At 28.2% G+C, this 16,783-nt stretch overlaps 1 protein-coding gene across 5 annotated transcripts in view; it reads left to right on the top strand.

Annotated features, from left to right (window-relative positions):
• The first annotated feature begins 6,451 nt into the window (after window positions 1-6,451).
• Window positions 6,452-16,783, top strand: part of LOC116766818 (poly(rC)-binding protein 3) — a 118,951-nt gene continuing 108,619 nt past the window's right edge. For 2 of the 5 annotated variants that reach the window (XM_061521704.1, XM_061521705.1), the window contains exon 1: window positions 6,454-6,826. The gene's annotated coding sequence lies outside the window, so the exon portion shown is untranslated. Of the gene's footprint in view, window positions 6,827-16,783 lie in introns of all 5 variants that reach the window. The other 3 variants (XM_061521703.1, XM_061521702.1, XM_061521706.1) reach the window with 3 other exon arrangements.

Genomic DNA, 16,783 nt, shown 5'->3' with positions numbered 1-16,783 from the left:
TGTAATCAGATTTAACTTCTATATTTCAAGCGTTGATACCGCAAACAACACGTAACATTGTATTAAAATTCGATCAATTCTATGTAATTTGCAGCTTTCAGGACAATGAATACATGGGAGCTATAAAATTTAATAGCTTTTAGTATTTAAACTATTGCTAAAACTTCGAGGGCTTTTCGTAGCAGTTGGCACAATGTAGTGTGACAATGAAGTTAGTATCTCGAAGCGCCGGATGATTGGAGCTCGCGGGTGATTGAACATAGTTAAAATGAGAACCGAGTATTGAGATAACAGTTGACTCACAACATTATATAAGTACAGTAGAGTAGCAAATATATGCATTAATATAATTAAATTATAGTTACTAAGTTAATTATTAGGAAGAACCTAGGGCGTCATTGATGATCTTATATTTCTAAAATGTTTTAAACCAATAAGATTTTCATTTTACAATTATAAGGCTTTCACTATATAATATTATGAAATATATAAAAGATAAGTAAGACTACAAAAAGTAACACGTTAACAAAGTCAATTAAGTGTGCAGGTCTGTTAAAACAATTCGGGTCCTAAATCGTCGGTTGTTTGGTAAACACAAGCATATTTTCAGTGAGGCGGAACATTAAGGAAATGCGATTACATCGAAGCGGAAGTTAGTTTACTTCGGCGGGAGAGTAGCCCGTCCGCGTTGGGAAAGCTTTGTATTGTAACGTACTGTCTAAAATTATTGCAAATAATTGTATTAACTTTTCAAGAAGCAGAAATTTTAATGAATTTTAACAATACGTACACATTTCAAAATAATTATATTTTAAATTCATCTACATATTAAAAAAAGTACCGTGTATTGATTTCTTGCTGATTTTATTCATTATAACATGAAAGCTTCGAAAACTAATATTTTTATATAATGTTTATGTTATTACGGGAGCGAACGAGTCAACCTTCAACTAGATGAAAAATATCTTGAGGTAAATATACGTAGAGTTACCTTAATGTTTGTGTTTCTGGAACTGTGAAAATTAAGAAGCAAAAGGGGATGGTTTGATAGTACCAGGATAAAAGCAAATAAAGAAAAAACTTCTTGCCATTTAATTTATTGAACGAGACGCATCTGAAACAGATACTTAAAGCCTATTTTTGTGCTAATGCATGACCTATTAGAGAGTTCATTATAGAAAATTAAAATGAATAATGTTATCTGAGATTTTCACGAGTATTCATTTTCATTGTTTTAAAAACTACATACTCCCTACATTTCGATTCCTTTAGCAGTAGCCATGATCATTTTCATCTCTTCTACCCGTGATCACGTTTGCTGCAAAGGAACAGAAACGTCGGGAGTATATAGTTTTAAAATAATAAAAAACACGTAGTATATCCGAAAACTTTAGTGTTATTAAAATGCATAGATTCATGTGGTAAAACACAAAAACATATAAAGAGTTACTTTAAACTGATAATGATCCATAACACACGTTTTATAGAGACCACTGACATGTAAATTTTATTCTTGGTTTCCTGCTGTCGGCTCGGAAATGTATAAAACAAAATTTTTATTTCAATTCGCTTTAGGAAAAATAGTTTAGAATCGATTTGCGATTTCAGCGCACTGTGAACAATGATTTATTTAACAGTTATATAGTTGTTGTTGGAAAAAAAAACAACCTAATCATATAAATGACAAAATGTTTACAGATGATCTATAATAATAGATTACTAATAGTTTTGTAAACTGGAAAAGATTTATATTGAATGTACGAACTTAACAAGTGAGAGAATGAAATCAACTAACACTTATTTTATATTAGATATCTGAGCTTACCTTCAAGAAATTCTAATAAAATGTGAACTTCACGAAACTGCTTGTAAAGACTTTGACAAATACACGTATCATGTTCAGTCTGACAGTGGACCAGATAATACAGCTACTTATAAAACAGAGGAGAAGTAAAAAAAAGGAAAGAGAAAATTAATATTATCAATAAAAGAGACCTAGGACACCTTATAGACTGATATAAAATTTGAAATTGATGTTTGAATTCCAAAGCAACATCTTGCTTAACTAATTCGTAAGAATATGCCTTTAGCTACATATTCGATCATTGAAAAAACGTATGTAAAAAGATATATTTACTCGTAAGCATGACAAATACTTTCACATTGATGATAAATGTTATAAGGTGTAGTATAGTATATTATTTTGCGTAAAAAGCGACTAGCTTTATAACTAGTGAAAGAAAATATTGGTTGTCTTAAAAAGTATAACTTTTGAGTTAATAAGTATTTCGTATTACAAACTACAATCAAGTTTCTAACTCCCATTAAAATGTTTCTGTTTTATAATAAATTTTTAGATGTAATAGAATTTTATATATTACGCATTAAAAATACATATTGTTTTATTATGCAACTAATGCAAAAAATACTTATAAGTTGAAACGGAATTTTCATTAAATAATGGCTAAAGAGCCAGACAACCTTTGTTTTGTCTTACAGTATCTTATATTTATAAAACATTCCGTTTAAAATAGTCTTGATATTACAATTTTGGATATTAAAATTATATTGTATTTAATTATGCTAAAAAATTTTCTTTTCACTTTGTGCAATCAAAACAAGGAATTTTTTATTCCGTTTCAATACAACCTTACACACAGTTTAGAGTCAGCTCGTACCAAGCATGTAAATGTATTTATAAGAAGTTTTCCAAGAGCTTGTGGGCAAACGAGATATAAAAGTTATATTTCTATAAATACGTTATGAGTATAGATATGAGTCTTTATTCATATTGAATAAATGCGATTTAAATATCTTAAGCTTCAAAAAAAAGAACTGTGTAAGTCGAGTCAAGTCAAGTCAAGATAATTCATTTAGTTTCTGTCTAGTAGACTTCCATCATATAATAATATGTATATTAAAAAACGAGATAAATGTAGTTATTTCATACGTCATAAAGGAAATTGTAATAAAAATGCAGGGTTAAAAAGTGTAAACATTTCAGGATGGCTGTTTACTCTCAGCTCGCTCGGCGCCGTCCTTCTATTGCACTCTCAAATGTTACGTTAAAAACGTACTACGAGTACTACCAATGGGATGTAATTTGTTTACTATTGCCATTTAAGGCTTTTTTATTATACCCAGTTTTATATTTGTTTTCTATGTGAACTATATTTCGCTTTTATCACATTATTTGCAAGCTCTTTTAGGTTCTTCATTATCTGGGCTTTATGTTTTACGATAGAAATAAGAATATTAGAATAATTTCGATTCAAAATATCTGCATTTCTTGTACATTATGAAGGTTTAGTTCAGTTATGTGTAATACCTTTAATAACAAATAAAAGGATAACAATGTTGCCGAAAAAATAATATATATATATATATATAAATTTACATAAATTCCTGAAAAATTTTTAGGCAAAACTCGACAACTATACGAAGACAATAATGTGAAACGTCTGAGTAATTTATACACAAAATGTTTAACCGAAAATCTCGAAGCATTCGAAACTTTATCAATATAAAGTATCAAAGCGTCCTAAGCCTTATATCAGTTTGATGTAAATACTAAGGAGTCAATTTTTAATTTGAAATTGAGCAATAACAAGTTCTTTTGTGAATAATAAACTCTTCTGGATTCTTTAACTTATAATAATATTAAATATTGTATAAAATAATATTTAAAAAAATGGAATATTCACTGAACAATTGCTTCCTGGAAAAATTTTGACAACAAAGACAATTTGTTGATTTCATTGATAACATTGTGAACGACAACATTTCTGACGTTCATGTTAAGAAATAAAATAAATTTAATAAGAACACATTGAAATATGTTAAGTATTTTAAGAAAATTTAATCATTAAACTTGTGTATTTACATTTTAAGAGAAAAGAGGTATCTCGTCTATACAGTAATTAGCAGTCTTTGAAGCATTATCTTCTTCTTCCTCTGACTGGATTTATGGTTGATGGGTTTTTAAGGAATGATGACAATAATTCCTTTATTGAACAATTCCATACAAATATAAGAATCTAAAGTAAAAATGTTGTTGCAACTGGAAAAGAAATAGAATGGGATACTACTGGAATAAAATGACTATTTCAATTGAAATGGGCGCAAATAGTTTGAAATAAAAAATACTGTCTCGGTGAGATAACAAACTTGGGACTGTTTTATGTGTCTGTTAGTCCTTTATCGTTCAGAATTTAACCAAATTGATTTTATTCTCAGTTTAAATTACTCAATATCGTTTAAATAATTCTAAACATAATTAAAAGTTTTCAAAATGAAAATAAGGTCGTATGAATAACCTTATATCATACTTAAGTTGGAATAAATAAATTGTAATTAAGCAGAAGAATCAATTTTTTACTTTAATTTAAAAACAACAAAACAAAAAGGTCAGGTGATATTGTAAATGATTAGTGACATTAATTATAACACAATAATATTATCAAATGTCTATAGAGCTGATTTATATGAATGTTAAAAGAAAGATATTCAAAATACAAAATATTTTAAGTATATATATTCAATTATTTTACTGACAGATTATAGACAAAAATAATATATCCGCGTATATTTAAATAGGCTTAACCGTTCAAACATATCCTTGGGCATCAAGTGCCAAATGAAAGAGAACTAATATCATCATCATCATCAGCCTATCGGAAGCCCACTGCTGAGCATAAGCCTCTTCTCGCATGAAGAAGGTTTGAGCATTAATCTTAAGAGAACTAATAATAATAATTAATGTTATATCTTTATAAAAATATAAATGTAAAAGCACCAACAAAATAATGAAATGATAATTTATTTTCTTCTCCGCTTATTACACACCAGCCTTAAGTGGCACCGCCTGCTAGCGAGAAATAAGTTACCTTACATTAATCATAAGTAGATATCATATTTTTACCTGCACACTTTATGATAGAGAATTTAATAATTGATTACATTTGGAACAACTTAGCATACCGTGAGGAATTATGACGTGTAATAAATATTATTTTGTATATTAATATTAACTACATTAGAAGAACATTTTTCTAATAAAGTTGCCCTCTTTATTGATAAAATTATTACGATCATGAATATATTTTGTTTATTCGAATATTTGAAGGAAACTTAATTATGAGAATGATTAAGAAAATAATATAGAATTCCGAGAGAGGGGAAAACTTCAAACAATACTTTTCTCCAGAGTATTCAATTTTATTGAAATATACTGTAACCATTTCACGTATCAATGTATTGATAATAAAAAAGACATTGTTATTCATTTTAACAGTTTATTGGTTAAATTCAAGATACTCATTATCATAGATTCGTTAATATAAAAAACATTTTTATTCAGAATTCTTGAAAAAACATAGAATTAAAATATCAATTACTAATGAGTCTGTATAAAGTATTGAATGTCATATATTTAGATGTGACATGGAAAATTCTGTTAAATGACTGTGTTACTAGAACAGAAGTCACGACTTAGTTATATATTTCTAAATAAAGCAAGTGATATATTATATATAAATAATATTTCATGGGGATAAGTCAATTTTATATTAATCTTTATGAGATATACAGATTTTCTAATTAATAACTTTTCAAGTGAGCTATATAAATAATATTGTTTTAAACTGCTCCCCTGTGACACTAAAATCTCAATTGCTGTACTATTGGCTGCGTGGATCGTAAACAAAGTGGAATGCGCTGGTACTCAAAGCTTTAATGAAAACGCCAGGACTCTATATTATGTGTGTATCTTCACGCCTCAACAGCTTTCAGTTAAGAGCTGTAAAAAATTGATTTGCATTTTATTAAAATTCAAATTGATACAAAATAAAATGAAATAAAATAACGCGAAAAAACTTAAGTGACATTTTAACGAATAATGCTAATGTGAAAACTTAACATTATTAAAATATCCTCAACAGACTTGAGCTATTCAAGATGTTTTAATCTTTTTTTTTAAGACATGAATTGTATGCACGCGTTGTTTCGACGTAAAAGCGCTTGGATGCTTTAAAAGCTTGCTCCAAGAAGAAAATTTTAAACTGCACAATACACGACCGTAATATTGCATAATGTGGCGCGTGTTCAGCCAAAGTATTCGTTATGGTATTTGCTACACCTAGCCAACCGGGGCATATGTTTCATGACATGACGCCGAACGTCAGGTGTTCATCTGGCGATCAACAAATCAAAATCAGTTCTATAATCATAACATTACGTTGCAAAATACAAAAGCAATCGTTTGATAATATGAGTCCATTTACAATTAGGTAAGAGAGAACCCTCCCTCGCCGAACGAGCGCTGCCAACAGTGAAGAGCACTTGAGACTCTACTAGAAGATCAGAGCGGCTATATTTGCAGGGCCGGGTTTCATTCGTTCATTCGCTGCATCCTTTTTGCGCACGGGAGCTTGCGCTAGGCGGGCGGGAGGCCTCCGCGTCACTCACGTAGACTCGCTCCTCTTGGTCGTGTGTCCGAACCTTTCCTGTCCGCGACGTACGATCTCTCCTGGCACTAACTTGAGCTTGCCGCGTCCTAGACGCTTTGTAAAGTAAATATCTCTTATCGTTCACATTTGAGATTATTACCACCTTCCTTCCCACTTTCATATTACTTTCGACGTTTCTTTATGACTTTTATTTTCTTTAAACTTTTAGATTGTGTCTGAGAATACTTTTTTGAAAATTTAAAAGTGACTAAACTGAACTTTGTGAGTGAAGTAATATTCGGATTGTCGGAGAAGTGAAAAGTGATCCCAGTTACAGGCGGCAGCTTCAAGTCCCGATCTTAGTTACATCCAATAAGTAGGTGAGGATTTGTATACGTTTGCTTTTTTAATACCTGCCTTCTTTTTTTTTGTGTACATATACATATTTCATTTCTTGTATTTGGTGTTTGTATTTCCTATATTCTAATTAGTATCTGTGCATGAATTTATCTATTTATTTATTATTTAAAATAAAAAATGTTATATTCGTAAAAAGCTTAATAAAACTAATTTTGTAGCTTATAGATCGGCTACCGCAATATTATACTGAAAATATTACCTATTATATGTTGTATATGTCCCACAGGAAATGACATAAAAAAATAAAATTATGATATTAACATTTAATTACGTGTATGGTATTAATTCATATTACCTCAGATAAATCATCTCATCCTTAAACACTTATGACTGGATAGGGATAGCTTTATCTGACATTGAAATGCTTGGTTTGACGTAAACCCGATTCCATTAACCGGCCTCCCTCTACTATATCAATGCTGTGACATTAACGACATAACATCGTCGTCATAATTGTCAATCACGTGCAAAAACAAAATTTAATCTTTATTTAATAATATTTGAAACACTAAATTCCTTTTATGTAACATTTAGTAATAATTTGCACGTACTTTGTGGATTTAAACAATTTTTATTTAACCAATTCAAAAGGTTTTTGAATTAAAGAACAAGTTATTGAAAAGATTTTCTTACTTCAACATTTTTAAATACCGGAGTTTACAATTGAACTTGTTGCGGACTTTTCATAGGATTAATTAAATTCTTTTAAACGAAACTTTTCTCTTAATAAACATATTTTTGTCTAAAAATTCACAAGAATTCACAAACTTTTCATTTACCTTTTCAAAAATAATTTTTTTAAACAAATATATATATATATATATATAATAAAGATTCAAAGCTGAAAAACTTTACTTAGAAACCTTAATATGTTAGTAAAATTTTGTAACTGAATTTATATTGATGATGTTTCACTAAAAACTGGTTTGAGTTTAAATTTCAATTTTAGTTGGCACGTTCAGTTGAGTTTATTCAGAAACTTTTAACGAAAGTCACTTAGTGCGTGTAAACTTTCTCTTTTAGGGTCTTTATGAGTTAAAATATTTACGCCCGGGGAATCACAAATGGAGACATATACACCTATTGGGAGTTGGCGAGTTATCGTCTGTCTTGAGGCAGGGATATTGTTTATTTCGTTCATACTTTATAAGAAACGTATTCCCAATACCTTTGGAGTTGACTTTAGATAAAGTTGTTTATTAAACTACTTTATTGCACTACAAATTTTAGTATACCATATTCATGCAAATCGTTATTATGTTACAAAAGTTTTTTTTTATATTTTACGTATTTTTTTTTATATTCATTTTATTATTTAAATAAAGCATAATAAAGTTTACTTATAACTATTTTGTTATTATGAAAGTGAAGACTGGACAAAGGAATGATAATAAAAGTATAATTTAATTTTTTTTTTAAGAATAAATATAATACATTCCTTTTGACAATTTTCAATTTCATTTTAAAGTCTATGAATAACTGTTCTTCAATAAAATATATATACGAACAAAAAAAAAATCTCTTTCAAATATTTATTGATACTGAAAAACTCGTGATAGAATAATAATTTTATATTTTTATTTCGGTTCTAAAACGAGTGGACCGCTCGACTTGTTTCATCTATAAAATCAATTCGTAACACTACGATGAACTTTATTTTTAAATAACATTTCAGTGTAAATTAAATGAATGATGAATTAAGAATAAAAAAAATATTCCATTTCTTCAGTAGTTGAATATGCTTAAGTATAAATTGTTTTATTTTTTATCTACAACAAACATTCGCTGAATACACTTGATATTTTAGGCCAAAATTATTTACTCATGAATGCTTTAAGACGTTTACTGATGTCAATTTTATTAATAGCGTACGAATATTAAATTAGCATCTATCTTGAAGCAATATGAATCATTACGTTTCTGGCATTCCCTTTACGTATTTTAAAGATATCTTTTGATCCTATCTTGAGTAATAGCTGGTCTTCAGCGTATTTTTTTATATATATTATAATTAAATCGAATTATAAATTTCTTATATAAATATAGTTTCAGTAAAGATTACAAGCCGTGTATTCGGGTTGTTTGGCATTTCATTAAAATAAATTCGAATTTCTTATCAAAGCTAATAATAAAACATAAAACCTTTAATAACTTTTCGACCCACCAATTATTTTATATTTGATATGAAATAATTATAATTCTAGTTATTTAACATTGCTTAAATTATTTATAAACGTATCGTTTAAGTGTAACATAAATAAAAATACAGTTTAAAAGTTAACAACGAGACGAGACGTGAATACTTCTACATACGAAAGTTGTTTGCTTCTAAGAAAATGAAATATGCTTCACTGTACGTAATATCAATGTGTCTATTATTCGGGTTTATGATTATCTCATAAATTCGACAAAAATATGAAAATTTATTCAAATATTTAGTTATTGTTATTCTTAACTGGTGTGTTATATTAAATTTCAAACAAATATTATAATTAACATTACAGCCGACGCTACGGAAAAATATTGTTTTAAGAAACTTCCACTCCGTTGCTTATCCGTTCGTAACAATTGAATCTGTTAAATAAAACGTAGAAGGTTGTTCAAAAACGTTACCTCTCAATAAATAAGTTTTAATATTCACATATGTATATAATGACGAAAAAATTCATAAAAGTCAAATTGACATCCCAAAGATTGATACCTGAATATTACAAAATTATCACCTTTTCGGTTTACACAGCCGTTAAAAGTGACGCTTATACCGGTCAGTAATTATAAAAATAACTGAATCGTTATCGACGCCAGAGGCTTTTGGTTTTTATAAACCTTCGTAATCCAATCTTGTAAACGGCAGCAAATATTTCATTAGCGAAAAAAAATTCATAATCATTAAAAGAAATTATAGGTGTTTTTTCTTTATTTCACGCATTTTAAGTAAAATTTTGTTAATAATAATGTAATGATAAAATATAGTCCAAAACATACGTTTAATATTTCAAATTTATTATCTTACTATAAATAATCGTTTGATAGATATAATTATTTATTATGTAATAAAAATAATGAGTAAAAGTATTTTATTTTAATCTTAAACAAACAAATATTTCAAAAATTTCTTTCCGAATCGTGAGAATATGTTGCTACCATTATATATAACTTAAATTTGGTGGGCAACTTTGTCTAAAATACTTATTAGAATAACAAAAAAGTATGTTTAAAATACTACTAACACATAGAAGGATAGAATAAAGCAAGGATATTGTTTGGTTGAGTTATCAAATAAACAATTACACATATTAATGTACATCTTACAGTAACCTCTAATCTAAGTTCAAAACTAGTAGAACCGGAGAGAAACCTCCACGCAGCGTGAAAGTCCCAACCAGTTGATGCACGGTTTTTATAACGTGACATTCAATACCATTGTAAATATTTTATCTGCAGTCATTTTATTTATATAAGGCAATGAAATTAAACTATTGATATAATTATATTTTCCCTTATCCTAGTAAATTTAAGTCTGCTCTTAAAATAATAATTTAATTATTATTTCCACTATTTCAGTCTTGTATTGAAGGTTAGTCTTAAGCTTAATATTTTATAATTAATTTTCTATTTATAACAAACATACACACATACAAAACCTTCATTTGAAAAGCCTATTTGGTCCACATTTTGATAACGATTTCGCTTTGTAAAACCGCTGTTCCATGAAGTTGAAGTTTTCATTTCATCAAGTTTGAAGTATGTTATAAAATGCTTTTATGATTTCCAAGCATATATTTTCGAATGCTATGAATTTTATATTGATTTAAGTCTGTTGGAACTTGAGAAATCTTGAGGGCTATATCGAGTGGCGTTAATACACGATTTTCTATAGGCCTTTATTTGCATAATTAATGGAGTAGGTTTGGAAGGTCCGCGAGCGTCTCGAGTTACGTTATTTAATTGGATTGTACCCAAAATAAGGCTTTACTAAACATGTATACCATTAATATTGAGCTTTTTAGTATAATATATTATGTAACATACATTATTGAAATGTAATTTTAATTAATATAAAATATAAAATTCAGAGATATTTTATTTCATAGTGATATTATTATTATTATTAAAATATTTTTGATTCAGTTGCATTCATTTCCGTTCCACCCTTGATAAATTATCAGAAATGTTATGTATTAAATTAATCACAATGGTCGACATATTATAAGCTGGGTGTGTATAATATTGTAATGTATTTTTATTGAGTTCTACAATCTGGAGTAACTGTAAGGGCAAGGAGTGTGAATGACCTGCACACCAGACCTAGACTGGTTTAGAGCTGCCACCGTTGCTTATTCAATAAAAACTTGTATTGTAAAATAAAACTGTACCGTTTACTGTTAGGATACAAACTGTTATCTGTAATTGATTACGCCTTACTTATAGTATTGGAAGTACATTTACTGATAAAATATACTTATAGCAGTTTGTAATATTTTGTTGAATAAATTAAAATGATATTGGAAGTGTCTGGAATTTTAATTGTAGTTTTTCTAATAAATGGTACTATGTTTGAGATTTTTGTTAAGTTTTCGTTTCTAATATATCGATATCCAAACGTTTGATGAAGTGCAGAGATTATGTCTTCATCATATATTTGATTATCATTCAACATAATGATGACTGCAAATTATAATTTATTATTTACAAGACATTAAGCAATTTTAACAAGTACAACATATTCTACTAAATGCTATTGTGGTCACATATTATATAATATATTTATTAAATTTTATGTTTAAACTAAATCAGTAACGAATAGCATCATTTGGAGGATAGATATTTTAAAATTATTTTGTTTAATAAAAACAACTAAAATTTTTTAACAAAATTTCCATTTTAATATGTTACATGTATAAAATAATTATCAAACTCTATTTTTAGTGTCATGCCATTATGATCTGCGGTCGGACCTTTTATTAAATCAATCCATTATTGCGTCCGCAAGTGGTACGAGAGCAGAGTTTTATGAACAAAAATATCTGCATTAAAGTTAATGGAGTGAGGATTTATTGAAAGATAAACGCGAATAAAACTTAAATATTCCTTTAATCTAGTCGACTGGTAAGCAATATAATATCGTAGTGTAGAGTTACCATGATAGGAACGGTTGGTTTAGTATAAGAATAATAAAATATTAGCTGTATAGAATACAAACTTTTGAATCCAATAACAATATGGCTTTTTGATTGACATTACTAATGAATATCATATTTGGATCATTTGTCGCTTTGTCGCTATTAAACTTATAATGATGTAAAATGTAAATGTACTCGTATTATTCAAATAGTAAAATTAAAGTGACATGATTAAGTCTTTATATATAGTATTTATTCTTGTTAGGTGTCTGCTTTGTCAAATCAACAATGAAATAAATTACTTTGGTCAATTTACAAATCACCGCATATAATTATATAACAAACTAGCTACACACTCGACTTCATCCGCGAGTAATAGGTTATTTTATTATTTAATTTCTACTTATAAATAAATATATTGTCTAAAATAATAGAGGTCTAAGTTACTATTATTTAGATAAAGTATCTGGCAATTAAATTTACGTCAAAACAGAGAGTAGTCAAAATTATATTTTGAGGAAGATGGAGAAATATTGAAAAAAAAAATGTATAGCGTAATTGTAGTATATATACTTCCACATTGCTTAAGTAAAAAAGCTGTTCTTTTAATCTTCCAAAAAAACATTTATCATAATGAGATTAATTCATTTAAGAGACATTTATCATTTGCATAGATACAATTAATTAATTATAAACTACTATTTTCATTATTTTTATCAATACTTCACAGTAAAACATATAACCTCATGCAATTGTTCGCGTATATTACATTCATGAAACACTTCACACTTCCGAAGTAGATTTGAAAAAGTTGAAAACAAGATTAAAAGATGAATGTACGAAATTACATTCACAAGGATTTGAAACTAGCTTGGCGAGGTATTCAAAATATTATAGCATTGACATACCGCATGCGAAGCAAGTGAAGTTCGGCTTGTTAAAAGTTTACCGTGACTGGTGATAGCACGTAAAAGTTTAAACAAAACTCAACTAAGGTCATTGTTAAGAAAAACTAATTCAACATTACAAATATGGCAGTTGAGGCAGATGACGAAAGCATTTGATGTTACTTAGTCACGTCAAATTGCTTTTAAAAGGGATTACAATTTTTGTATATATAAATTCTTTATATATATAATTTGTTACATTTATATTCGGTTAAAATCATGCTAACAACATTCGAATAACTTTTTGTATTGGATAAGTTGTTTGACAGTTGGTATATAAAATTTTTATCGATGTCTAAAAACAAATTAAAACCTGAGATACGAAAGCACTTCAACAACTGCCCGACAATATTCTATACAACATGAAAATACTTCAAACTACTACAACATTCCGAACCTTTTTATTACATTTCATTTGTTTCAAGTATTTTTTATTATAGCTTTCATTGCATAATGACTTGTAGGTAAAAAAATATCCGTGTATATGAATAATTAATATCTGATTAAAATTATTATAATTGATTATAATGTCGATGAAGTATAATACTAACGTGATCTTAAATAAAATGGCTAAGAAGAGACGTCTTGTAGTGAAGCCCTTGATAATGCTGATCAAGTGCAATCAATAGGTAGCTATCACAGAATAAAATGTGTATGTTTTTAAATTAATATAATTATATGCATTAATAAAAAACCCAAAAAAAGCTTTACCATTTATAATATAAGCAAGATTTTTACATAAACTTATTGAAAACAATTTTTTTTGTTTAATTTAAAATAAATTTATGATCAAAATAGTATTTCAGCCATTTGTAGTATCGAAATTTAGTTTAATTTAAATGATTATAAAACTTTCAAATAATTCTGTAAACCTTAATAAAGTTGTACCTAATTAGCTACAAATTAAATAATCGTACTGGTATTAGCAGTTTTGGTATATAGACATATATACTCTTGCTTCATTTTTATTTATTTCAAAAACACATCGAAAACAAATTTAATGGTACTATAAATGGTTCGTTCAAATATTCGTAAATACAAAGGATTTTCTTTTTCAAAAACGTGATTGAATATAACTGTGTTTTCGCATTTGCAAGGCGAATATTGCATTTTCACTCGGATGATGTGTCGACTGCATTTTAAATAACTTAGCGGGCTTCAACGGACCGTATTGATTTGGCTATTATCAGAAACTGCAGGCAGACTTTTGGCCGCCGAATTTTCTATTAATTTACTTTATTTTTAGGAAAATTCAAAACTAGGCATTTTCAATCTTTGGTATAATTTTAGCTTATCGCTCATGACGGAAATGATAGACCTGTGTTTTAATAATTTCCTGTTCGTGCAAATGTAAGCGACTGATTCAAAACACAGATTTTTATAAAGAGGGGCCAATATGTCGGGGGTTGATATTTTTTAACAAAACGTCCCCATCTCGCTCGGTATTTGGTTGTCAATCTGTACGTGTGAGTGGCTGCCGTGGTACGCTTCACTGCCGCTACATCAAATCAACTCCAATATAGCTTTGAATATAATCTAAGAAACATTTTCACAAAAATGTTACGTTTCAAATTTCTTTGTATAGACATTATCACAGAGAGTATGTATGTATGAATATTGTTTTTCGTTTGAGACTATGTGTTTGTCTAAAAAGCCATGACTTTTACCAAACCCGTGAGTATAGTTAAAAACGCTGTCAACAAATTCGAATACCTCCTGAAATTATTGTTTGTCATTCACATTTAGTTTCATCATACATGAGAGACACGTGTCGTTATCGTTGCGTTTTTAATAAAAAGAATATTGATTTCCAGAAATAATAACAAACTTTATTGAACAAGTTATTAAAATATTGACACAACAATTCCATTTCAATCCGTCTGCAAAACAAAAAATAAATAAATAAACTGCAGCTTTTAGGGAGAAATTACAACATTCGCAAAAAATAAAGTGGATTCAGCCGTTTTCGATGTTTCATCTCTGTTGGGAGAAAATCCTATAATCAATAAGGCTTAATGTAATGCGACAGCTTTAAATGTTTCATTAAGGAAATATATTTAATATTTGTAGACAAGCGTCACTCAAAACAAGTCATTTCTAAGTAGGCATGTATAAATATCGATAAATATTTTTTAAAACTTTGTACACTTCTCTTTGTATATCTCATTCCAATATATCTCAGTGTTGTGTTCTGCCACATTTGTAATGAAGCAACATGAATACCGTTCAACGAATGTTCGTGAAATACGTTTAAAAAGTACCAAGCGTATGTGACAATTGTTGAATATTATTTCTGAATATATTTTTATGAACGTAACTTTGTTTGTAAAATATTTTGGAATTTTGATTTCTTTGATAAACTTAGTTGTATGTTCTTATCACTTTTACCTGTTTTATCAACAATTCTTAACAACTTTAGGTAGGACATAATATTTATGAATATTTTTAACATCTCCAGAAAGCTTACCTTTTAAACGTCAATCTTTTTAAACGAAGTCTAGTCTGATATTGCGAATTGAATTTCGCCATTTGGTCGTTTGAAAGTCGTTTTAAAAACTTTTTAATTATATTTATGGTATGGGTTTTAATTTGATGCTGTACATTATATTTTAATATCACACCATTCCCTCTTTATGATATTTAACTGTGATGCTTTTATTTCCAATACTTACAAACTTTATATTGTTAATTAAATTCTATTCGTCGATTGCTGTCAAAAAAAGTAAATAACAGTAAAAATAATAACATATACATTATATAAGCTATCCTAACCCAGACTACACCTGGGTCGTAAGCCGCAGACACTGTTGCAGCTCCTCTCCCTGCAACGCGATGGACCCTTCACCCGCACGGATAATCCATCGAATGCTAAGAGGTTTCGACTTTTATAAAAAATTAATAAGTGTAAAAAGATGTAAAGCCTTGTAAAAACACATCAAATAAGTAAATTCCAATTAAACATTATATTAAATAATTCAAAATATATATTAAATATAAAAAAAAATTGTCTCTCAAAATTCTTATTAATTCTCTGTTTAAGATTTTAAAATTATAACAAATTCTAAAGCTAATGAATAGAAAATATCCGTAGTCTCTATGCTAAATGAAAAAGTATAGTACTAACCCAAACAACAGTTATAATAAATATCTATACAGCGTAAAAGAATTTCTCTTATAAATATGTTTGTTAAGTGTTAAAACAAGATTTTTTTAAGGATCTAAAATTTTTGGATACTGCGCGTTTTTTATTGTTTTATGCCTACACAATCCTTACGTTACGGTTACGTTACAGCAACCGTGATCACGGACAAATACATGAATGTGTCCGCGTTCACGGTTGCTGTAAAGTAGATTATGTAGGCATAATATAATGAAAACCGCGTGGTATCCGAAAATCTTCGCTTCAATTAATCTAAGATACAATTACAAGTAAATATTGTTTTTGGACGAGACAATACTTTTAGATAGTACTAGAGCCCGTTTATTTTTATTATTATACTCTGGAATTTATTACTTAACAAAAATATCTATTTCATAAATGTTCACAATAATATTTAACTATTTGAAAATAAACAACGGTGGTCAGCCTCGGGCACTTTATTTGTTACAATCAGATGCAAAATCGTTAACTATTAATCATGGTTAATTAAATAGTAGATAATGTACGGACAAATATTTGTGAATATTTATACTATTAACAAAATTATTTCGCCCCAGGGTCGTCCAATTAAACATCCAATCTATGATCCCAATAAATAATTTATTGTTTTATATTGAGAACCATTTACTATTGTTGAGAGCTTTTTCATTAATTTATTGCTTGTTATAACATTTTGCCTAATTTGAA

This window comes from Danaus plexippus, chromosome 10, assembly GCF_018135715.1.
Source record: "Danaus plexippus chromosome 10, MEX_DaPlex, whole genome shotgun sequence".
Classification (NCBI taxonomy): domain Eukaryota; kingdom Metazoa; phylum Arthropoda; class Insecta; order Lepidoptera; family Nymphalidae; genus Danaus; species Danaus plexippus.
This window is presented reverse-complemented; position numbering and strand designations above follow the sequence as displayed.